Below are 25,788 nucleotides of genomic sequence, written 5' to 3'. Positions count from 1 at the left end.
TGATACACAGGGGGAAGAATGGAGTCCTGAGTCATTGTGTTAGCCAAGAGTTTGGGAGACTTCCCTGACCTCGGTTTCCAGGTGATGGGGGTAGGTGAGACCCAGTCAATTGGAGGGTTGTTCTTCTGCAACCAAGGTAGGCCAAGGGTTACTGGCGTACCTGGGGCCTGGATGGCGTCAAGTACCAGGGTCTCGCTGTGGGAGTAGGTAGATAGCAGGAGAGGTACGGTCTGTAGCGAGATTAAGGGTGGAGACAGCGAACGACCATTAATCCCAACCAAGGCAATAGGTTGGGCCTTCTTCACCAAAGGTATCCGGTTCTGTTTAGCGAAATCGAGGTCTACAAAGTTTCCTCCAGCACCGGAGTCGATAAAGGCAGCAGTAGATGTGCGAAACTCAGCGCCTGCGAGAGAGATAGGAATCGTAAGTTTCTTAGGCAGTTCCTCCTTGGGGAGGGGACGAGGAGAGATAACACCCAGTGAGAGCCCCTCCATACTCACTGAGTGTTCCCATCTCCTGGACGCAAAGGGCATGCACGGACCAGATGTTCAGGGGATCCACAGTAGAAACAGAGTCCGCCGGCGTAGCGGTGTTGTCGTAGTGGATTCCGGATCTGTTGCACCCCTAATTGCATTGGCTCGGGAGGCTCCAGTGCCAGCTGCTGTGAAGGAGGTGGTCTAGGAACCAGAGGAGAGTTGGGGAAGGGTGCTTGGAAGGTTAGTGGCCGGGCATTCTGATGCTCCGAGCGTCATACCTGGATGCGTTGATCAATACGTACGGCCAAGTCAATGAGCGCCTCCAATTGGTCTGGCCTGGGTTGCCGAGCAAGCTCGTCCTTGATGGACTCCGAAAGACCTTGCCAGAAGACGGAGACGAGCGGCTCTTGTCCCCAGTTCGTCTCGGCGGCGAGCGTGCGAAATTCCACTACATACTGTGTCCCCGATCTTCGCCCCTGAGTTATCTGGAGGAGGGAAACAGATGCCATCTCCCGGCGTGCAGGGGAATCAAAGACTTGTCGGAACTCACCCTTGAAGGCTAGGTAGTCTTGTGTCAGGTCCGGGCGCAACTCCCAGACTGGCGAGGCCCATGCCAGCGCGCTGCCCGTCAGTAGGTTGTACACGTAGGCTACCTTCTTCCGGCCGGTGTCGTACTGAAGGGGTGCCATTTCAAATTGAACCTCACACTGGTTAAGGAAACCTCTGCACTCCTGCGGGTTGCCAGCGTACGGCTTGGGAGGCGGTATCTTCACGTCCTGACTGCTGGGTCTGACTGGTTCTGCAGCCTGTGGAGGAGAAAGAGGAACAGGTGCTTCCGGTACCAGAACCGAAAGTTTAGCCATTTGGCGTGTTAGGGCCACAATCTGATCAGCCATGGCCTGGTTTTGCTGTATCAGCGTAGAGATTGCTTGCCTCAGTTCGGCCTGGTCTGCGTCTTGTGGGCTCGTCATAATGTTACGCCGGAGTAGCCCGCAGACCAGACCTGTCCCTAGAACTGAGGTGGCAGGTATGAAAACACACACCGACAGAGCGAGGGACGTGTCCGGGTTGTGGTATTAGATGGTGCCAGGCCAGATGGGGTGTATTGCGAGAATACTTGCCGATACCGTTTTCCCAGAAGAATGGTCGTTGCCGTTGCCGAGATCAGGGGTAGGAGATGTATGGAGGAATCGAGATGAGTGCCGAGGTCGAAGGGAGCCAGAAGGTACTTAAACAGGAACAATCCAAAGTAGAGAGCCAAAGGGGGTAGTCTGCCAAGCCGCGTCTAAACCGAGAGAATCAAAGAACAAGCACTGTAAAACACCCATACAAAAACTATGACGAGCGAGGAAGCACAGAACAGAGAGGGTATATAAAGCTGGAACAGCCAACCAGGAGAGGGGGCGTGCCTGGAGGAGGTGTGCATTGGCTGCTGTTCTTAGAGCTCAGGTGACACTCAGCAAGAGCCAGATTGTAACCATGCGGTGTTTGGGGGCGGAGCCTGAGTGGGGATAAGTTCAAGGGCTTTTGTGTGTGCACTGTAAGTCCAACGTGTGCATGAGAGGAAGCAACGTGGGGTGCGCACGTGCGTGCGGGGCGGAGATTCCGTGCCGACGGCTGTGGCGCAGAGCATGGAGGAAGAACCTCGTGGAGCGTCCCACCATGCCGAGGGGTAAGTGATGAAGCTGAAGGGGGCTTGCGTGGTTGTAGTGGAAGGGTCTGAGCAGTGTAAGGAGAGAGCCGTGAGCTCCGCCTGAGACGCTGTGTGCTCACATTCCTAACAAGTGTATACCAAAACCAATCTCTGCATAAATCTTACAATGACAGCAGCCATCTAAATCTGTTTCTCCCTTTTTTAAATACCCTGTTCCTTCACTGGATACACCCTTTGGAGTAGACTTGTCACTCCTCTCGAGAGAGGTTTGCGGATGCTTGGACCTCTAAGGGGCAACAAGGCAGCTTCCCGCTTCCCCTCTCCCCGACCTTGAATTTTAATTCTTCTTCTCCTTGCTTTTCAGACACTAACATTCATGTATTCAATTTCCGAAGATTCCCAAAGCAGCTGCTTTGTTTCTTCTTCAATTAATGTTCATTAAAAAAACAATCCTATGCTGTAGATTGAGAGATCTACTCACTCATAAGAACAAGAGTAGCCAAAAAGACTGAGCACTACTTCCCAAAAGGTGAACAAAAAATGATCAAATAAAGCAAAAGGAGACATGTCCATGTGTATGCTGTTTGCATCCATGATGATAATAAATTAGCTTCATTTTTTAATGGGTATGCTCTCCTTTTGCTGTATTTGATAATTTTTTGTTCACCTTTTGGGAAGTTGTGCCCAGTCTTCTTGGCTACTCTTGTTCCTGTTTCTCAAAGACTTCAGCACACCTGTACCTGAGGACGTGGAGGATGTGGATTACCACCCAAGGATGCTGCACTTCATGTGAGTCCTTGTAAAGTATCTCTTACCTTTCATCACACTATATTTCTATGTATATGTGTCTGGACACAATTTGTGGGTATACCTTACTACAGTGCAAGTGGGTTACCACCAGTTGATTGGTTATATAAGAGATTGCCTCATATATTGATACCTTAAGGGTATTCCCTCTAAAGGACATTATTCATTTTTATTGAAGACCTTTGCTTACATGCTGAGCATTACACAATGTGTTTATATACTCACTCATAAACCTACTCTTGCCCTCTACCTTCCCCTACTTAAAAAACAGTGGCCACTCTTGACCAGGACTGGAAGGACCACTCCTCACATTGATGGATACAGACTGTAGGCTCCCATATGATTAACAAATATAATTCTAATAAATTCTGATAATTGCAACTACAGTAGCTGCCAGTGGCTTTGACATACAGTACAATGACAGACTTAATCAGCTGGATCTTTTAGTGATAGGAGGGCAATCAATGTATTGTACAGAGGAATGATGAACAAATATTGTACCATGTTTAATACATAAATTCTTTACAGAATGCTACATTTGAGAAGTTAAAGGTATTTTTGTATGTAAGAAATATAAATGCCGCACCACCACCCTCAAATGATAATGATGCCGGTGCTTGAATACAGTAGGAACCTTTTATACATACAAAGATCTCCTATTTACCTTGCAGACTCTCGACATATCTGCTCCTCCCAATATGTCAGCTTTGATCTCTCGTTATGCCCGTGCTCACCTTATGTGATCTACTCATAACTGACTCCTTTCCACCCCTTTCACCTCTACTGCTCTCTCAACTTAAACCTTCTCCCCTCACTGCTTCTTACCTGTGGAACTCCCTCACACTCAAACTTGAAGCACCCTCTCTCCCCACCTTTAGATCAAACCTTTAAACTCATCTCTTACAGTACATTATGCATTTCAATAGCCTTGACTCATGATTACTGTCCCACACCATAGTCACTCCTATCAGCCATTGTGGATAAGCACTGCCACCTACTGCTCGTGTTTGTAAGTCTCTCAACATATCACTAAAAAACAGCAAATAGCGCACAGCCAGGGAGCAAGGTGAAAGTTAAATGTTCAAATCCATTTATTTCAGTACATGACTGATGACATCATCACCCCTATGAGGAAAGAAAATGCACCTCCTATGCATATCGGACCGGTAGGTCCTTTATCAAGGAGTCTGGCACATTGAGCAATTAGGTGTCTTATATACCCCTAGTTTAATCAAAATAATATGACATACCTGTGTGAAATCGGGTTGATCCCCGTTGCGCCTGTGCATGACGTCACGTAGGGCTCCACCACCTCAGGCACAAAGGCCTGTGGGTAAAAAGCGCCCCCCGCGCTACCCCGCGCCTGCTCACTACAGGAGAACAACCGAAGACACAAGCCTGTGAATCGGCAATAAGTCCTGCCCCCCATGACATCACACCGGGCCCCCGATTGGCTAGTGCGTGCCGCCGTTCAACCAATGGCAAGCCAGGCTGGACCAGCAACACGCCCACCCCTCGGACACCCACGCAATGCCATAACCAAGCGTACATACTCCTCTATAGCACAATGATGCACTTACAAAGTAAGATGACCAAAAGATAATCAAAAAATACCAAAAAATAAATAAAAGCATTCTGCTTCATAATCATAGAATAAACAGACAGGACGTCCTACAGGTATCTGATCTCCATTGCTCCATATCCCACCGAACACAATGAAATGTACAATAATAAAAACAATGTCACTGGATAAACACCTAAATGACAACAGAGTTATAATATGCTAACTAACAAAACACAAATAATACCCACAATAATTAGACCATATATCTTTATATTAAAACTATATAAAACATTCTATTTAAATCTGCAAATATCATCCAAGGAGTAATGAAAAAAATGAATCAACAATTTCACTTGCTAACATTTACAGTCATCAATCTCATATCAATAACATCTAACACAGTAATAGTATTTCGTGGTATGTCCACGTGAATGATATGCATACTGGATATCGGTATCAATCTATTATCAGTAAACAGTACACGAGATTCAGGGAATAACCCTTGCTCAAAGGAAAATAAAACTCCACCAATTTCAATGTTTGAGGAAATGGCTTAAATTCCACTCTATGTTCAGAACGCAGGGAGTTCTAGTTTGAAGCATAAAAATCCAATATGCCTCCCTACGGTCCAACATATTGAGTAAATCACCCTTTCTCTCATTGGCAAACACTTTTTCAATTCCTCTCACTGTCAATCCTTTAATACCCCTTTGTCACATTGTGAAAAATGCTTCGAGACTGGATGTGACCAGTCTCGTTTTTTGATCATTCTTACATGTTCAAGTATTCTACTTTTTAGTGATCTCGTAGTCCTCCCTACATAATTAATTCCACACCCGCATGTCAGCAAATAAATAACATACTGGGTGTCACAATTTATAAAGGATTTAATAGGGAATGTATGACTATTGGTAGAGCCCATGAAATGCCTTGAAGGTAACATAAATTGGCACATTTTGCATCCTCCACACCTAAATGATCCTTTTGTAATGAATTTTCTAACAGAAGGGGATGAGGATACATAACTTGGGGATACATATGCGGCAATAGTTTTGGCCCTCCGGTACACAAACCGGGGGCCTTTGATAACACAATATCTCAGGCTCCCATCTAATAACAAAATATTCCAATATTTCCTAATGATGTTTTGGACTTGCTGGCTACACTTATTATATTGCGTACTTATAAGAGGTACATCCTCATTTGTGTGGTATGCATTTCGATTTTTACCCTTATCATAATCCTTTTTAGAATGACGAGCTTTTTTATCTGTCATTCCATCTGTTCTCAGGTCATCCTGTCGGGGGTATAATAAATCCTCCCAATTAATAGATGAAACCTCCTGAAGGGTATTTGCTAAATTTTTGATATTATACCCCCTCTGTTGGAATTGGTGGCTCAACTCCTCAGACTGTCGGACGAAACCCTCATTCGTAGAGCAGTTCCTCCTCAGTCTGAGGAATTGGCCTTTGGGGATACCTTTTATCACTGCAGGAGGGTGGCAACTGTCTGCTCTTAACAACATATTCCTCGAGTTTGGCTTTCTAAATACTTCTGTTTGTATTTGGCTCTCAATGTCAATAAACAACCGAAGGTCCAGATAGTCAATGTGATGTACATTAAAATTATAAGTGAATATCAAATTATTATTGTTACAATTAATGTAATCAAAAAAATTGTGCAATGTGTCTAAATTTGGGAAGGGGATTTAGACACTTTGCACAATTTTTTTTATTACATTAATTGTAACAATAATAATTTGATATTCACTTATAATTTTAATGTACATCACATTGACTATCTGGACCTTCGGTTGTTTATTGACATTGAGAGCCAAATACAAACAGAAGTATTTAGAAAGCCAAACTCGAGGAATATGTTGTTAAGAGCAGACAGTTGCCACCCTCCTGCAGTGATAAAAGGTATCCCCAAAGGCCAATTCCTCAGACTGAGGAGGAACTGCTCTACGAATGAGGGTTTCGTCCGACAGTCTGAGGAGTTGAGCCACCGATTCCAACAGAGGGGGTATAATATCAAAAATTTAGCATATACCCTTCAGGAGGTTTCATCTATTAATAGGGAGGATTTATTATACCCCCGACAGGATGACCTGAGAACAGATGGAATGACAGATAAAAAAGCTCGTCATTCTAAAAAGGATTATGATAAGGGTAAAAATCGAAATGCATACCACACAAATGAGGATGTACCTCTTATAATTACGCAATATAATAAGTGTAGCCAGCAAGTCCAAAACATCTTTAGGAAATATTGGAATATGTTGTTATTAGATGGGAGCCTGAGAGATTGTGTTATCAAAGGCCCCCGGTTTGTGTACCGGAGGGCCAAAACTATTGCCGCATATGTATCCCCAAGTTATGTATCCTCATCCCCTTCTGTTAGAAAATTCCTTATAAAAGGATCATTTAGGTGTGGAGGATGCAAAATGTGCCAATTTATGTTACCTTCAAGGCATTTCATGGGCTCTACCAATAGTCATACATTCCCTATTAAATCCTTTATAAATTGTGACACCCAGTATGTTATTTATTTGCTGACATGCGGGTGTGGAATTAATTATGTAGGGAGGATTACGAGATCACTAAAAAGTAGAATACTTGAACATGTAAGACTGATCAAAAAACGAAACTGGTCACATCCAGTCTCGAAGCATTTTTCACAATGTGACAAAGGGGGTATTAAAGGATTGACAGTGAGAGGAATTGAAAAAGTGTTTGCCAATGAGAGAAAGGGTGATTTACTCAATATGTTGGACCGTATGGAGGCATGTTGGATTTTTATGCTTCAAACTAGAACTCCCTGCGGTCTGAACATAGAGTGGAATTTAAGCCATTTCCTCAAACATTGAAATTGGTGGAGTTTTATTTTCCTTTGAGCAAGGGTTATTCCCTGAATCTCGTGTACTGTTTACTGATAATAGATTGATACCGATATCCAGTATGCATATCATTCACGTGGACATACCACGAAATACTATTACTGTGTTAGATGTTATTGATATGAGATTGATGACTGTAAATGTTAGCAAGTGAAATTGTTGATTCATTTTTTTCATTACTCCTTGGATGATATTTGCAGATTTAAATAGAATGTTTTATATAGTTTTAATATAAAGATATATGGTCTAATTATTGTGGGTATTATTTGTGTTTTGTTAGTTAGCATATTATAACTCTGTTGTCATTTAGGTGTTTATCCAGTGACATTGTTTTTATTATTGTACATTTCATTGTGTTCGGTGGGATATGGAGCAATGGGGGTCAGATACCTGTAGGACGTCCTGTCTGTTTATTCTATGATTATGTAGCAGAATGCTTTTATTTATTTTTTGGTATTTTTTGATTATCTTTTGGTCATCTTACTTTGTAAGTGCATCATTGTGCTATAGAGGAGTATGTACGCTTGGTTATGGCATTGCGTGGGTGTCCGAGGGGTGGGCGTGTTGCTGGTCCAGCCTGGCTTGCCATTGGTTGAACGGCGGCGTGCACTAGCAAATCGGGGGCCGAGTGTGATGTCATGGGGGGCGGGACTTATTGGCGATTCACAGGCTTGTGTCTTCGGTTGTTCTCCTGTAGTGAGCAGGCGCGGGGTAGCGCGGGGGGGTGCATTTTAACCACAGGCCTTTGTGCCTGAGGTGGTGGCGCCCTACGTGACGTCACGCGCAGGCGCAACGGGGATCAACCCGATTTCACACATGTATGTCATATTATTTGGATTAAACTAGGGGTATATAAGACACCTAATTGCTCCATGTGCCAGACTCCTTGATAAAGGACCTACCGGTCCGAAACGCGTAGGAGGTGCGTTTTCTTTCCCCGTGGGGGTGATGATGTCATCCGTCATGTACTGAAATAAATAGATTTGAACTTTTAACTTTCACCTTGCTCCCTGGCTGTGCGCTATTTGCTGTTTTTTTGCTGTTACTGGATCCCCATCCATGGCTGGCACGCCACTGCTGATCCTTGGAGACTGTGGGAGTGGGTAAGAGACTTTATTCATGACTGCAATAGTTGAGTACTTTGAAAAGTTTGATATGGTTCAAGTGACTCACAGGTCAATACATTACACCCACTCCTATTTATCCCATGATGGAGTCATTATAAATGAAGATTTCAGTCCATATTTGGATGAAGTTATACTGGGGTTGAGCACCCTATTTTCTTCTCAACATATCACTTACAGATGTGGCAAAGATTACTGTTTTCAATGCAGCGGTTGTGTAACAGCATCAATTGCGGCCTGGTTGATTTAACGCTGCGGGGGGTCCCATTGAAAGAAATAGACCCACGGAGAACCATCGCAACTGCAACCTCCCCCAGCGCTGCAAAGATCAGGAGATCCGATTGCGACACCGAAAACAGTAACCTTTGCTACATCTGTAGATTGTGGAAGAAATGGGAGTCTCACACCCCCTAGTGGCGCTACTCAATGCAAGCCAACTATAATGATATAGCAATAGTGAAATCTGAAACTGCTTGTTGAACAGCCATTTGCGTCACATGTAAATTATCCACATATCTATAGAAGACAGTATTAAAGTCCCCCCCCCCCAATAGCCTCTGGAGTGAGGAAAGTCTTGTATGGGGTATGGGACCTGAGTAAATGAAGAACTCACTGTTAGGATTATGAGACGCTTGGCTGCTCCGGTGTGCTCCTGCTAGATGAGTATCAAAAGATCCAGGAAAAACGAAGCGGTGCAACTTCCATGCAGGTAAGGACATAGACCAGGACAATGACACTCAAGTGTAGACTTTATTGACACCCGACAGCTTGAGTGTCATTGTCCTGGTCTGTGTCCTTACCTGCATGGGAGTTGCACCGCTACATCTCTAGATTGTAAGCTCTCCAGGGCAGAGATTTCCTTTTCCATTGTCTGATTTTGTTTCTTGCACTTATTGTACTATAATTCCCTGTACTGTATTGTCTTCTGAGTACAGACGTGGGCGGTATATAGTACATATAAATGTAGCCCTTGTTCCCCCGTGACTAGAAGGGACTACCGGTACTGCTGTTACCTGTTGGCTAACAGAAGCCCTAAGCCTCCACCACTGGGAGCCTGAGGTTACCGTGTGTTCGCCTTGGTGCAGCGCCTCAACCTGAGAGGGACTCCGGCGCAGCAGTATAAGCCCCTCACAGGAACAATGCCAATTGTAATACACACATTGGTATATAATATCAACCTTTACTGAACGCACATATAATATAACAACAAATACCACACAGTATAATGCACACCCAACCCAGTACCACCAGTGAGTGTCCCCAAAGTACATTGGGTGCTAGGCACCAATACCCTGATGTCATTCTCCCAATGTCCGGGCCCACCTAAAAATGTTGGGAGTAGCGCTACCCCGTGAACTGTTGGTGCACTTTGTTGAGGTACCTGCTGAGTACTCCAGTACCCGGTGCATCCAACTTACAACAGGGATCCGCTGATGGTCATTGTCCACGATAGCATTTGCCTCTACATGGGGTGAACTCCGGTAGGTCTCACCTTTGAGAGTCTCTTTAACGTAAGTGGTCTGGTCCCAGACCACAGGCCACAATTCACCGTGCGGCGTCTTTGCTGATGCCTATCCTCACTACTAGCAGCAACTGGGGAAGGTCCCTGACTATGGGCTTTCCCTGTAGCAGCCACAAGCTATTTGAGAGTGGGTCCTATCTTGGACCTAAGTGGTAATCTGGCCTAGTCTCAGTGCCACTGACACCCAGACACTACCTGGCCCCTTCTCTGTCCTAGCTCCAACTGCCCCTCACACTCTAAGCGCGCCAAATCTATCTACCCTCTCCTCAGAGGATCTGGGGAACCCTATTGGTCAACACTGCCAACAAGAGTATTATGCCCCAAAGAACTCTTAAGGCTGCGTCCCCGCTAGCGCTGAGCTCACTGAGTGGGCGGCGCATGGCGAGGTGACTTGCATATATATATATGCAGGGGGTAAGTCAGCAGGTTCATCGCGGCTCAGCGCTGTCTTGTTTACCATGCCCGTGACCTTAGGCTTTGTCCCTGCTGGCGCTGAGCATACTCATGCTTGGAGAGCTCTTCAAGCATGAGCGCCGGGTATCCGTTAAATTTTCGCAAGCGCTCACAGGGGGAAGCGGGCGGACGCTGCAGGGGAAGCTGAGCATGCTAGAAAGTTTAAATAATTTGTTTACTTAAGTGCCGAGCGCCGGTGAGCATGTGTCCACGCATATGCGCGCGCATCGCGTGAGCAGGGACTTGCTTTTTTATAGACATTCTCATGTATTCAAAGAATTTATTTTCATGCAAACGAAGCATTGGATATAAGGTGGCAAATTCGCCTAGTGTCTCGCGCTGGCGATTTATCTCATGGACACTTGTTGTCCTGCCGCCCAAAAGTTCAGTTTTGAGGTACACATTTTCCATTTTAAAAAAAATTGCAGAGCTCTTTTGACATTGACATAATAAAATAATAATTGAGTTTGCATTTAAATAAATTCTTTGAATACATGAAAATGTCTATAAAAACTTTCGACTATATATTGCAAAATGTAGAGGGAATGATTACACCTGTCCAAACCAATTTTTGCCACATCATTCGTGCAGAGGAGAGATTGATATTGACTTTGCGGTAAGTTGTACGTGGAATATATACTGATATAATGATGTCAATGTGTAAATATGTGTCAATATATATATATTGATATATAGTTTAAGTGTGTGTGTGTGTGTGTGTGTGTGTGTGTGTGTGTGTGTGTGTGTGTGTGTGTGTGTGTGTGTGTGTGTGTGTGTGTGTGTGTGTGTGTGTGTGTGTGTGTGTGTACACATACGCTTCTGTGTGTGTGTCCGTATATATTTCAGTGTGTGTCAACGTGTATGTATATATGGAAAAACAGAAAGAAAGAGGTTTGTGTCCATATGTGTATATATATATATATATATATATATATATATATATATATATATATATATATATATATATATATATGGCCAAAAAAGAGATATAGTAGCGCCACTTATAAACCAGTGAAAAATATAAAACCTTATACAATTTACTATATTCAAAGATGAAAAACAATCCTAAAGAAAATATGATTAAAATAATGACTAACTAAAACGCTCTATTACAAAAATATGCAATTAGATAAAAACATAAAAATTAAAACAATAAAATTATGAAAATGTCCAATTTGTAATAGTCCAAACCCCAGAATGAGTCTTGATAGGTTCTGAAGGAACTGATTGCTGGATCAAGGGGTCCACGGCTGCTCTCACATGGAAGAACCACTTCCAAGATAATTGCTATAGAAACAAAAACAAAACAGAGAGTGCACGCCCCATAGTGTGATCCTGTACAATTTAATAGGGAGGGGGTTTGGTGAGGGGGATTAAAAACACTTACAAAGTATAAGTGATATATAAGCAATTTGTGACAAAATTATCACCACCGATGCAGGCCGTCCCGTGATGTATTGGAATCCAACTGGAACCCTTGGGCAGTGCATCCGACAGTGTCCATTCTTTTCCGCGATCAAACGAAGTCCTCCACGCAATGTGTCATCAGAGTAGGCCTCAATACTGCTCCTGCACGCTCCGGCCGTAAAGCATGCAGACAACGTGATGACGTAATGTCGTAATTTTACGTCCCTGACGCGTTTCGTCACAATAATGCAACTTTATCAAAGGGATTTGTACATGAACAGTAGTGGCTAGATATATATACTATCGTGTCTGCAATCCCATTGGTACAACAATTTGTGATACTTACGCCCCTAAGAACGAGACTTTAAGTAATTAATTATAAACATATGGATTGCAAAACACCCCAGTATTACATATATGTATTAAAATATATAAGCACTTGAAGAAATAAACTAAAATAATATCATACTGTAGTAAAAACATCATTAAACATATGCCACTGAATAAAATTCGCAAAAATGGTAAATATATAATACATTCAATAATCCTATAATATAGTAAAATTTTGCATAAAACATAATAGAACAAATACAATAAACATCAATTAATCTCATAAATATACATTCAATAATGAAATAGACTTGAAAGTATCAATCCTAAAGGTCTAAACAGTCTCTGTGTGTTCAGATATCTATAACTGCACATAACCACGCACAATGACTAATATTGCATTAATGCATGACATATGCAAGAATATATCTGCCCAAGCCCACAGAATAGGTAAAAAGCATAATTCAAACAGGACAATTTTATATAAATCAAGTAAAGGAAAAAGGAAACAGGAAAAATGATATCCAATGGATATTGGATTGCATGATATCTTGTTAAAAAATGTGATATTGTGAGGGGGGGAAGGGGGAAAGAAAGGGGGAAGGAAATGGAGGAGGAAATTGGGAAATGAAGGGGAGAGGGGAGGAGAGGGGGGGGGAAAGAGGGGGAAAAATATTGGGGAGGGGAAAGAAAAAGAGGAGGGGGAAAGGGAGGGGGAAAAGGATGGGGGGAGGGGAAAAGGGGGAGGGGAAAGAGAGAAGAAAAGAAAAGAATAAAAGAAAAAAGGAAGAGGGGGAAAAAGGGGGGGGAAGAGAGAAGGGAAAAGGATAAGAGAGAAAGAAAAGGAAAAAGGGAGAGATAAAGAGGAAAGAGGTGAAAGAAAAAGGGGGGGAGGGAGGTTGAGGGTTACAGGGGAATGGAGGGGGGGAAAGGAGAGGAAAGGGAAAGGTATTACAGAGGTGAGGGGAATGGAGCAAAGAGCACAAAAACAGAACCGAACCTATAGCTCATACCAGAGTACTGGTATCCAGACATTCATTTAGATCCCCGTGGGTTAATGTCCCCAACCGGTGGATCCAGAATGTCTCCCTTCTACACAAAGATATATAAATTATATATAGCCACGGCTGCTTTTATTTGAACACTTCTTGGTTATTTTCCGGGGACTTTTTCAGAATGCCACGCGCTTCACCGCGTTCATGCCACATTCATGCCATAATCATGCCGCATTCATGCCAGCCGTCAGCCGCGCTTGATCTGTTTAATGATAATGGTTCGGATTTAATTGGGTGCAATTCTTCGCGTGTCCGCCAGGTGGCAGAAATTCATGAATTGTAATGAATTCTAATGTGTACACTACAGTACTGTACATGTGCTTCAGTAATGTGTCGACTTGCAGGTGTTTAAAAAATACCACAGTGGTCCATTGTGAATTGACCTTGGTACTGAAGAAGTTACAATATTGTATCAATTTACAGTACTGTATGTTCTAGAAACATTGTACAGGCATACCCCACATTAATGTACACAATGGGTTCGGAGCATGTATGTAAAGTGAAAATGTACTTAAAGTGAAGCACTATCTTTTTTCCTCTTATTGATGCATGTACTGTACTGCAATCGTCATATACGTACATAAAGTAGAGGCAACTCTTATTCTAACAAAAACCAGTGGCAATTCCCCAAAAAACCCAGGAAACACCCAGGTACATTCTGAATACATGCCTTAAACTTTCCTTAAACTAGCCCCAGCATTTCTGCATTGATTAATGGCCTATCAGATAAACAGCGGGGGTCCCTGGCAGTCCCATTCAAACTGAATTGGACTGCCAGGGATCCCTGCTGTGTTAAACCTATGGGTCGTTAGTCAATGCAGAAATGCCTTAAACGTGCCTCAAACTAGCCCAGAACATACCCAGCACATACCCAGCACATACCCAGAATGTAACCCGGCTAGTTTACGGCAAATGTTAGAATAAACGTTGCCTCTACTGTAACTGATGTAAATAATGCATTTGTAACAGGTTCTATAGTCTCCCCGCTTGCGCACAACTTTGGTACAGGTAGGGAGCCGGTATTGCTTTTCAGGATGTGATGAGAGGCGCATGCGTGAGCTGCCATTTGCCTATTGGGCAATATGTCCTTACGAGTGTACTTAAAGTGAGTGTCCTTAAACCGGGGTATGCCTGTATTTTGTTATAGAAGGAGACACAATGAAACAATTTAAAACAATCAACATTTTTTTTATTGGTGGAGTACTGTAAGTCAAAAAACATTTATGGAGTAAGTAAAAACATCTATTTATTAATACAATTTAAAACAAACAACATTTTTTTTTATTGGAGTACAGTAAGTCAAAACATTTACAGGTGTATGGTGTGAGTAAATACATTTATTTATTAATACAATTTAAAACAATCAACATTTTTTTTATTGGAGTACAGTAAGTCAAAACATTTACAGGTGTATGGTGTAAGTAAAAATATTTATTTATTAATACAATTGAAAACAATCAACATTTTTTTTATTGGTGGAGTACTGTAAGTCAAAAATGAATCAACATTTGAACAGACGACCAATCACACAGCGAATTCGATCCACACCAGTCTGTCCTTCCAGGGACGATGCCTTGTATGCCGCAAAATGCCATTTATGGAGACTCTCACGATTTTCATTAAATGATCTGTAATGGAATGATAGCGCCGCAATTCTTCCACAATAGTCTTTCTTAAATTTTCAGGAAGAGCCTTTTTGACGCAACTCCCTTCGTAATTGACATTGTGGGCAAACCTATACTTCTCCCTGAGTTGCTGGCACAGATCGTGCAAGATGATGTCGGGCACCGGGTGTGCTTGTGGCAGCAGGCGAGGGTAGGTGGTCTGGGAGGATGCTTTCCTCCTGTCTTAGTCGCCTTGTCTGTGTTGTCTCCTGGCGTGGTCTTGACGGTGTTGTCATGTCATCCTCGTCAACGGCATACATGAACACATATTCTTCTGATGGAGGGGGTGCGCTTGGTGATGGAAGGTTGATGGTCCCATCCATCCCATCCATGCCACCCTCCTTCTCCTGCGTCCGACATAAAGGGACAGGAACTACAATGAAATTATGTATCCCCGCTATGTCAGTCTCTATCTTCTCCATGCGCTTATCCATCTTCTCCATCTGCTTCTCCATCTTCTCCATCCGTTGATCCATATTTAGCATGGTCTCTTAAAGCAGATCTATCTTTACCAGCATAGAGTTCTCAGGGATATCGACACTTAACCTATTCAGCATGCGGTCTAACGAGCTGGATCATGTGCATGTGTGCTGTGGACATCTAAGTGGGTGGGTGCTGGAGCGGATGAGATAGGGGTTCCCTGGAGAGAAGCGGCAGCGAGGAGTGCAGGAGAAGGTGTCCTGTGGGTTCCCTGGAGAGAAGCGGCAGCGGCAGCGAGGAGTGCAGGAGAAGGTGTCCTGTGGGTTCCCTGGAGAGAAGCGGCAGCGTCATCGAGGAGTGCAGGAGAAGGTGAAATGTGGGTTCCCGGGAGAGCAGCGGCAGCGTAGAGTGCAGGGGAAGGTGACCTGGGGGTTCCCTGGAGAGAAGCAGCAGCATCTTCGAGGAGTGCAGGAGAAGGTGAAATGTGGGTTTCTGGGAGAGCAGCGGCAGCGTCGATGGGTGGCTCCCATATGTTTTGCTTTAATGATATATCAGCCAATTTCTTCTTGACATAATAAGGCTTCTTAAAAGCCTTAGCCTTTGGAGTCGTCAGAAGGTTTTCTTTATTAGCCTTAGCCTTTCGCTTTGGCCTTGGCTTGGAAACGACTTCTGCCTTTCGCTTTTTTGGCACGGCAGAAGAAACAAATTCCTGCCTCCGTAGAATCGGGGTTGATCCATGGAAGCAGATGGCACAATGCAGTATCTGGACAAGGGCAAGTTCAGATACAGATCATAGAGTGGTAGGCTATGCAATGTGTGTCACCTTTTATGCATGGCAACAAGGTCCAGGTGTTAAAAGTTGGCATACTCTAATGTGACTCATTAACGTATAAATACACCATCCATTTTGTTGATTCACTGCACATTGAATACACATCCACTAAACATCGAATATACATTCTTGTGTTTGTATTTCTTTCTACAAGCAGTGATGCCTGTTAAAAAGATTTCTAAGGATCTCAGCATGATAATAAAGGATATGTACACGAGAGGACATGAATTTCAGATATTCAACGCTGGTTAAGTACTTCTGGCCTCGTTGTACCAGCAGCCACCGTGAGCTATCATGCCCACGGTAAGACCAAAAAATTAAAGAAGACACCAACGGTAACTACCGCATAAGTAAAGTATTTTGAATATGTTTTCTTTACCGTGCAGTACTGCAATTGGTTAGATGACTTATTGGTTAGATGACTTATTGTTTTTAACAGAACCATTTTCCTAGCAATTATTAGAGATACTGTACTGTACAATTTGTTTTTGTGTTGCACCTCCTTCCTCAATTATCATAATACAGTAATTACATTCTTACATTCTTATAATAAATTCTATTTCTACAGTATTTCAAAGTGAGTTGCACGTCTTTCCTTAATTATTACTCACTTCATTATTACTCATTATGACTCACGCACTCACAACCCCCATTTCAGTACACAGTTTACTGTTTACTGTAAACAGTGTGACACACACACAAATAAAGTACAGTACCATAAATATTATATTATAATTGTTATCGCTGTATAATTATATAACTATATTATCTATCTATCTATTATTATTGTTATCGCTGTATATTTATATAACTATATTACTGTATATATATATATCTATTATTATTTATATCGCTGTATATTTATATAACTACAGTATACAGTATTATATATATTTAGCCATACTGTAGGCTTGCGCATAAATTATGTACTGTACTTGTGGCCTACTGTAACGTATTGTTGTTTTTCCTTTACACTGTAGGGAGACAACTCTTCTGGTTGACCAAATAAGTGAAGAGAATGATGAGAAGAGTGCCACAAGAGTCAAAGACACTCTGCAGAAAAATCACAATATAACCATATCAGAGAGCAGCATTAAGAAGATGAGACGCAGAATTGGATGGAAATACTGTATGGAAGTGTGAGGTTAGTACTGGACAGTACAGGAGGCAAATGTGTGGTTTAAGAAACTATACTGTACATATAAAATTATTCCTTGTCATTACAGAGTGTACCCTATTATAAGGGACGTCAATACGATCAAGAGAGTGGTCCAGACACAGGCATGGAACGACAGTGGTAAAACTGTTCAGGATTGCATCTTTACTGACGAGTCTACTGTATCGCTGGAGAGATTTGCCACCTTTGCATTCCACAAAAAGGGACGCATACTGTATCTATGAAACCGCGTCCAAAACACCCAGTGAAGATGCATGTGTGGGGTGCCATCTCTAGGCATGGACCAGGATGCATCGTCATCTTTGATGGTAAAATAATGCACAAAGTCACATGCTGTAGCCTTATGCACTGTACTGTACTACTGTAGTGTGCATTATTTTGAGCACTTTTCTTTTCTTGTTACAGGAATCACGACCACGATGGTCACCATTTCTACCAGGACAACGATCCGAAGCACACCGCGTCAACTGCGCATATTCTTTCCTGCGGTATCAACTGGGTGAAGACGCCAGCGGAGTAAGTACGGTAACCGTGTCTCATTTTTTCCTACTGTTTACTGTGTATTCCTTTAACTATTTCTCCTTTTTTTCCCCCTCCAATGACAGATCGCCAGACTTCAATCCTATCGAAATGGTCTGGCATTAGCTGAAGGATCATATCCGAAAAGTGGTGAAACCCTCAAAAAAGGATGAGTTGGCGAATGGCATACTGAGTTTTTGGACCAATGTACTCACCGTCGAACGATGTAATAAATATATCGACCATATTGTGACTGTGTTGCCCATTGTGATAGAGCGTAATGGGCAGGCATCAAGAAGGTAGTATGGTACAGTACTGTACTGTAGTATGGTAAGTATTGGCACACCAAGTACAGTATGATACAGGGAAGTATGGCACAGATTGTTTTGCAGTATACAGTATGCACTTAACTGCACTAATTGTTTGTTTTCAGAGAGAGCTGCACTACCAATCTTGTTACAAAGTATTTTACAGTAGTTATAAAGCTGTTATAATGTATAATGAGTTCCAGTATACAGCAGTTTGACAGTAGTAACTGCATAGTTCAATATGGAGTAGTTATACTGTACACAATGCCATTATATGTACTTAACTGCACTCATTTTTTCTTTCCATTTCAGAGAGATCTGCACTAAAAAAGGACATGGGAGGTGGGGTATCATGTGTACATTTTGTGAACTGTGTGTATAGTGTATCTACAGTCATAATTTACAAAACCCGCCCCCCCCCCCCCCTCTCTCTCTCAATGAACTACAGAATGCAATGCGGTTATGACGAAGAAGAGAAAGATTGAACATTTGTATTGCTGTTTTTATTATTATAAATTTGCATTATTCATGGTTATTTGTATTTTTCATTCTTCCATGATTATCCACTGGCCATTAAATTTCAACTGACAGTAGAACTACAGTACATGTACAAAGAAGATAAAGACTGTAATTTGTATAATTCATGATTATTTGTATTTTTCTATTCCTGATAAAATAAAATAAATATTTCTTTACATTCACGATAATCATTGAAACACCCCCTCCCCCACTTATCAGACTAACATATTAAATTCGAGAAGGCATAATCACACATGCGCATGTGTTACCGTAAACAAAGCCTCAAAGATTTTAAAGAATTGCTTTGGGGTTTGGGGGGTAGATGGATGAGTCATTCTCATGGTTTGTGAGAGGTGTCGATAAGAAGTTGAAATCCTTGAGCCTTGTGTGTGTGCAGGGGCGAGGGGGGGAAAGCTGTATGATGGATTACCTGTAGTTCAAATAAATATTTTCAACAGGTCATCATAATGTTGTGATCCCCATACCCCCAAATAAAAATCACAGTATGCCACCCACATCATAAAGCATGTGCATGACTAGTGTAGAATTAAAAAGCTACAGTACTGATTGATGATCAGATTATCAAGAATTGTTATGCAGGCACAGCACATGTCGAGAAACGGGAAAAAAAAAACTTTTTTTCAGACTTGAAGTTCTAATTGAATGGGAAGTTATACACGCATGCAGGAATGTGATGACAGGTTCGGGAAGATTAAAGCCAGAAAGCCATCCATTCCAAGGAATGGTGTGGGAGAGGTGTACTGTAGATAAGAAGTTGAAATACTTTAGACTTGTGTGTGTGCGGGGGCGAGGGAGAGAGCGCTGTATGATGGATTATCAGTTCAAATAAATATTTTCAAAACGTTATCATAATGTTTAATGCGCCGAAATGTGATACTGTAACACGCCTATGCGTTTCAACAATGTTCAAATGAGACATACTGTACAGTACACGCATGCGCATAAAATAAACAGTATGAAAAGAAGTAAAAGTATTGATTACTAAATAATACATATACAGTAGAAATGTGATAATTTTATATTCGAAGAAGACGCAACGTTATATTTTTGTAATACTGTATGAATCTTCACATTTACAATTACTGCGCGCGCGCACACAGACTTGCAGAAAATGTACGGCTGTACTGTAGGTTGAATTGCTATTAGACTTTTAAGACAACAGCTCGCGAACGCCCACCTGAGTTTTTAGACGGTATTGCAGTATTGCAGACAGTGCAAAAATCTGAGCACTAACATCGAAAACAGCTCGGGAAAAAAAAAAAACAGACCGCTTCTGGCCGCGGTTATCAGAGCGGTTCGGCTTCGGCCGCCTTAGGATAAAGGCGGTCGCAGCTGTAGATGTCTACTATCTTGTTGGCTATTTATTCAGTTGTGATGCTGTTAATATACTGTAATAAATGTTCTCTTATTTCTTTGTTTCTTTATAGATTTCTTTCCACTGGAACATCGTTTCGTGCCTTGGCCTTCTCATTCAAGATGGAAAAAAGCACAGTTGCATCAATAGTACATGGCACATGCGTTGCTATTTACAATTCGCTGCAAGCAGAGCATATGCCATTCCCAACAGTTGACAACTTGGAAGATGTAGCAAAGGAATTTGAGTTTAAATGGAACTTCCCAAAATGTGTTGGGTGTATAGATGGCAAGCATATTAGAATTAAACACCCCACAAAATCTGGACAATGTTCTACAACTACAAACATTTTCATTCCATAGTTTTGCAAGCTGTTGCTGACGCAAAATGTCGCTTTATAGCGATCGATGTTGGAGCACATGGAAAGCAAAGCGATGGTGGGGTGTTTAGATCATCTGCACTCTACAAGTTAATCGAACAAAGTACAATTGTGTTCCCAGCTGCAAAAACATTGCCATCAAGTACCAGAGAAAAATTGCCTCATGTACTTTTGGCGGATGAGGCCTATCCGTTGTTGAAATACCTCATGAATCCGTACCCCAGGAAAGCCTTAACAAAAGAGGCAGAAATATTCAATTACAGACTATCTAGGGCCCGACGTTGTGTGGAGGGTGCATTCGGTATAATGTCAGCTAAATGGAGAATACTATGGAAAGCAATAAAAACATCTGTGCCAACTGCAAAAAGTATTGTGAAATGTGCGACTGTACTGCACAATGTGGTCATAAAATGGAAGGCTCTAATGATCTGTCTATAATGGATTCTGTAGATGTACTTCCTTGGTCTCTCACGAGAAATAAAGCCAATAATGTACCTGGGAAAATGGCCAAATGTATACGTGAGTCCTTTAAAGATTACTTCAATGCTGGGGGAGCCGTGCCATGGCAAAATGACCTTTAAAAATTCTATGTTTCTGTTTCTGAAAATTGACAAATATCCATCTTTGATATACTGAATGTATTTCACATTATTAATCGTTTATATTGTATTGTATTGTATTGTATTGTATGTCTTTATTTATATAGCGCCATTAATGTACATAGCGCTTCACAGTAGTAATACATGTGGTAATCAAATAAATAACAGATAATATAAATAACAGGTCATGGGGATAAGTGCTTTAGACAAACATAACATTAAGGAAGAGGAGTCCCTGCCCCGAGGAGCTTACAATCTAATTGGTAGGTAGGGAGAACGTACAGAGACAGTAGGAGGGAGTTCTGGTAAGTGTGTCTGCAGGGGGCCAAGCTTTATGTATCATGTGTTCAGAATGTTCACAGTGCTATTCGTATGCTTCTTTAAGCAAGTGTGTCTTAAGGTGGGTCTTAAAGGTGGATAGAGAGGGTGCTAGTCGGGTACTGAGGGGAAGGGCATTCCAGAGGTGTGGGGCAGTCAGTGAATAAGGTTTAAGGCGGGAGAGGGCTTTAGATAAAAAGGGGGTAGAAAGAAGTCATCCTTGAGCAGAACGCAAGAGTCGGGGTGGCGCATAGCGAGAAATTAGGGTTGAGATGTAAGGAGGGGCAGAAGAGTGTAAAGCTTTAAAAGTGAGGAGAAGAATGGAGTGTGAGATGCGAGATTTGATTGGAAGCCAGGAGAGGGATTTCAGGAGGAGGTGTTAGCAGAAGAGACACTGAAAGTACAATGGGAGAGGTAGGATGAGATCCAGGATAGAGCTTTGTTCCGAATACCAAGAGTATGGAGAATGTGAAGGAGAAGAGGGTGGTCCACGGTGTCAAATGCTGCAGAGAGGTCGAGTAATATGAGCAGAGTGTAATGACCTCTGTCTTTGGCATCATGGAGGTCGTCAGTTATTTTAGTGAGGGCTGTTTCCGTGGAGTGAGCAGTGCGGAAGCCAGATTGTAGAGGGTCTAGGAGAGAATAGGTGTTGAGAAAATGGAGCAAGCGAGAGAATACAAGACGTTCAAGGAGTTTAGAGGCAAAAGGCAGGAGGGAGACAGGTCGATAGTTAGAAAGACAGGTAGGGTCAAGCTTGCTGTTTTTGAGTAATGGTATGACTGTTGCATGTTTGAAGGAGGATGGAAAGGTTCCAGAGCAGAGGGAGCAGTTAAAAATGTGTGTGAGCGTAGGGATAATTTGAGAATTATATAAGTGCATAATTTGAGAAGAAGTGAAGTCACAGCAAATATAAATGGTAAAGGCAGCATCACAGCAGTAATGATGCAGTCTGGTATTGATGATATCCTCCTTTCCAGCGTAGTTCAAATGCAGGAATCAGGGCCAGATGGGGTGTCCACTTCTTCCTCACTTCTTTTGACCTTCCTTTTAAACTTCAGTTGTTCAATAGTCATGCCACTTATAATGGGCCACTTGGATATGGGCTGCAGGCAGACTAGCTGTTCTGACTGGGTTTATATAGGCCTAAAAAGTCACCTGACAATGTTGTTCTGTCTGCTTAATTAGCACATCTGAGGCACATTCAAACAAATGGTTTTCTACACAGGGTGTTCCCTGCCTAGGTGGCAACACTTAATTTGATTAGGGGTAGACAGAAAACAGCATTCAAATATGTTTTTTACCTAGCATTGGATCACTTGCATCTACTATATAATACACACAGCAAAGGCTTCAATGATGATTTAGAGATGGTTTTTACCTGAGGAGAGAAGAAGGATAAGATCCATTAGGGTAAGAGTTCCTTACTTTTAAACTTCAGTTGTTCAATAGTCATACCACTTATAATGTGTGTGTGTACCGGTGTGTGTGTGTGTGTGTGTGTGTGTGTATCAGTGTGTGTGTGTGTGTAACAGTGTGTGTGTGTAACAGTGTGTGTGTGTGTATCAGCGTGTGTGTGTATCTGTGTGTGTATCGGTGTGTGTGTGTATCGGTGTGTGTGTGTATCGGTGTGTGTGTGTATCGGTGTGTCTGTGTGTGTATCTGTGTGTGTATCTGTGTGTGTATCGGTGTGTATGTGTATCAGTGTGTGTGTGTATCGGTGTGTGTATCTGTGTGTGTGTGTGTGTGTGTGTGTGTGTGTGTGTGTGTGTGTGTGTGTGTGTGTGTGTGTGTGCGTATCTGAGTGTGTATCTTTGTGTGTATATCTGTGTGTGTATCTGTGTCTGTGTGTGTGTATCAGTGTGTGTGTGTATCCGTGTATGTGTGTGTATCCGTGTATGTGTGTGTGTAGGTGTGTGTATCAGTGTGTGTGTATCTGTGTGTATCCATATCCGTGTGTGTGTATCAGAGTGTGTGTGCCTGTATGGTATTTGGTCAGTAAGTATGTCCTTATATATTTTTCATGTTACAACTCAAAAGAAAGAAGAAAATCTGCCAATTTTCAAAACCAGTACAAAATGTATTAAATAGTGAAAACACAACATATATTAAACTTTTTAAATAACTTAAAAATTAAACTGTAAACATTAAACATGAAAACGTATTTCTATAACATCATGCCAATACATTTCTACTGCGAGGCGTCAAATTCCTCCACAGTATCATGTACAAGGTCTTGAAATTTTCTCCTGAAACGAAGTTTAGATATTTTTGTTCTAGTGGCGCTATGAAAGGTATGAAACTTTTAAAGAACTCCAAGTCCTCATTGCTGTACTTCATCATTTGATTTATACAGTAAGTCCAAATTTCTGTTCCTCTATTTTCATCATTTTCCGGCGCAAATCGTTAGTGGTCCTGGCTTTCTTGGCGACTGGTTCAGCAGCCGCCACACACTCAGGAACTACATCATCTTCGACGAAGGAGAGCTCGACAATGCTGTCATCCTGTGTACAGTACATGGTTCCTCCAGGTTGGACTCAGTTCTTGCAGGGAGCATCTGTTCCTTCAGTTCCTGTGGGGCCCTGGAAGTTTGCATCATCTGCATCATTTGCAGCATCTAACCGCTATCGGCCACCGTAGGCAGTTTGAGCGCCCTGCTGGAGTCCTGAGCACTGGACGCGGGGCAATGGAAGTCACTTCAGCGCGACACATGAGCTGGCTGTGTGTACCGGAGCGGTCCTATATGTGAGTGTCTTGTTGCTCACTTTTTATTTAAATAAATTACACATTTTACAACGATATGATAGGACACAGACGAAGGTTTGACATAAGACTGCTGAGCTCGACTACAGAAAGTACTTGGACGGTAGCTGGCAGCTGTGAAAGATACCATTACCCTTGTTTGGTACCACACTTGGCCGTGTGAGTACACAGTGATATGTTATATATTATTCCCTCTACCATTTTTTTTATTTTTTTATTTATTGCATTTTTATTGTGCATTTTTATTGTGTGTTATTATGTGTTAGGGACATTTTTTGTCTCTCTGTAATTAGCATTGCGCCCTCCTATTCTCCTTTTTCCACATATTTACACCATGAGGATTGCGGGAAGATCCTTGGTCAGGGGTTGAGCAGCAATCAACACATCTTGTTTGGGCTCGTATGCTCCACCATTATTTTATATTATTGTAGCACCATCCTATTTGGAGGGAGCGCCCCAGGTTCTCTCCTTTTTGTGTCCCTTCAGAAACATCATATTTGAAAAGTACGGCCACGTTGAAGTAAATTCGCTGGTGGCGCTTGGCCCGGGGTCCCCTGATCGCGGTGGCTTGACTTTCTTTAATTCTCTGCGGAAAGCATCTCTTAGATTCTTCCATTTATTGTAGGCAACATCAGCTATAAATAGAAATAAAACTAAATTATTGTATTATAATAAATGTTACATATTAAAATATTGCTGTATGGGGTATGGAAAATACGTTAGCACAGGGGAGTGCAGATGCTGTATGGAGTATGGAAAATACGTTACCACAGGAGAGTGCGGACGCTGTATGGGGTATGGAAAATACGTTACCACGGGGGAGTGCGGATGCTGTAGGGGGTATGGAAAATAATTACGTGAAATGTTCAGATTCAGCCCTATCTCCTTAAAGGGCTTTAGAGCCCGAAACATGTGGGAGGTTTTTCCTGTCCTGTTATGTTTGTTTTTTTGTTTTTTATGTAGTCCAATAAACGATTTTAACTATTCCACTTACCTGGTGAGCTGATGGTGCTTTCTTTTTGGACTTGGCTGTCTCGAACCAATCCTTCTCATGCTCATCTATCTCCTTCCAGAGCTTATCATGAACCATCCTGTCATGATATAATTTGGCCCGCTGATTATATAAGGAATCCCTCACAGAGACTTCTGAAATGAGTACTTCAATTAGTGCAGGATCCATTTTACCTTCTCCCAGTCTTCTCCTTGAATGTACTCACAATTATCAGCAGTGTAGTGTAGAAACTTGGTACTTCCTTCCTATTAGCTGGTTCCCAGTCACGTGATCGGCCCTCCACGACGAAACTTAAATCTTCATGTCGGCTTCAACTCAGTACGCCTCCGTACGCCTGCGGAAGCGTGCAGCGGCATGCACTAAAGCCCCACACCATGCGGATGCAGGGGGTAAGTCAGCAGGCTCAGCGCTGTCTCATTTACCCTGCCCGTGGGCCTTAGAGTGTGGTTCCCTTGCGGAGCTATGTAGAAGATGGCCGCCACTCTCTCTGGTTCCTCTGTGCATACACACCCTCTAACATGCCCACCAGATCTGTGAATGCTCTGCACATGTGCAGCAATATTGTAATGGCAGTGCCCGACCTTGGCGTCCACCACGGAGCTCCCTCTCCCTGCC

The sequence above is a fragment of the Ascaphus truei genome, chromosome 2, assembly GCF_040206685.1.
Source record: "Ascaphus truei isolate aAscTru1 chromosome 2, aAscTru1.hap1, whole genome shotgun sequence".
In the NCBI taxonomy this organism is placed as follows: Eukaryota; Metazoa; Chordata; class Amphibia; order Anura; family Ascaphidae; genus Ascaphus; species Ascaphus truei.
Note: the sequence above shows the minus strand (reverse complement) of the source record.